At 41.9% G+C, this 645-nt stretch overlaps 1 non-coding gene across 1 annotated transcript; it reads right to left on the bottom strand.

The window, feature by feature from the left end:
* Nucleotides 1–225: 225 nt before the first annotated feature.
* On the bottom strand, nucleotides 226–297 carry trnap-agg (transfer RNA proline (anticodon AGG)). Its single transcript has one exon. It is a non-coding gene; the product is annotated as a tRNA-Pro (tRNA).
* Nucleotides 298–645: the final 348 nt, after the last annotated feature.

Below are 645 nucleotides of genomic sequence, written 5' to 3'. Positions count from 1 at the left end.
TTTGAACAATTAAATATGTTTGTGAGGTCTAAAGAAAAGCAGTGAGACGTGTATGAACAGTTAAGAGATTCATAATGCCTTCTACAAGGTATCTAAACATACACTTGATACTAATGTCAAAGGAGGAGACATGAGCAAAGAGCATGTGTTCTAACATGTTCACAGAGAACTCAGGTGCATTTCAGGGCTGGTACCAATGGCCACTACCAGACCTTTGCAAACAAGGGGCTCGTCCGGGAGTTGAACCCGGGACCTCTCGCACCCTAAGCGAGAATCATACCCCTAGACCAACGAGCCACAAAAGGTTGAAATTTATCTCAAGAAAAATCGAAAGTTCTTAGTTGAGCTTTAGAACATATTTTCATTTGAACAATTAAATATGTTTGTGAGGTCTAAAGAAAAGCAGTGAGACGTGTATGAACAGTTAAGAGATTCATAATGCCTTCTACAAGGTATCTAAACATACACTTGATACTAATGTCAAAGGAGGAGACATGAGCAAAGAGCATGTGTTCTAACATGTTCACAGAGAACTAAAGGTGCATTTCAGGGCTGATACCAATGGCCACTAACAGACCTTTGCAAACAAGGGGCTCGTCCGGGAGTTGAACCCGGGACCTCTCGCACCCTAAGCGAGAATCATAC

The sequence above is a fragment of the Seriola lalandi genome, unplaced genomic scaffold, assembly GCF_002814215.2.
Source record: "Seriola lalandi dorsalis isolate HSWRI2012SDOR001 ecotype SW California unplaced genomic scaffold, Sedor1 jcf7180001962926, whole genome shotgun sequence".
Lineage (NCBI taxonomy): Eukaryota > Metazoa > Chordata > Actinopteri > Carangiformes > Carangidae > Seriola > Seriola lalandi.
The sequence above is the reverse complement of the archived record's forward strand: the minus strand, read 5'-3'. Positions and strand labels throughout refer to the sequence as shown.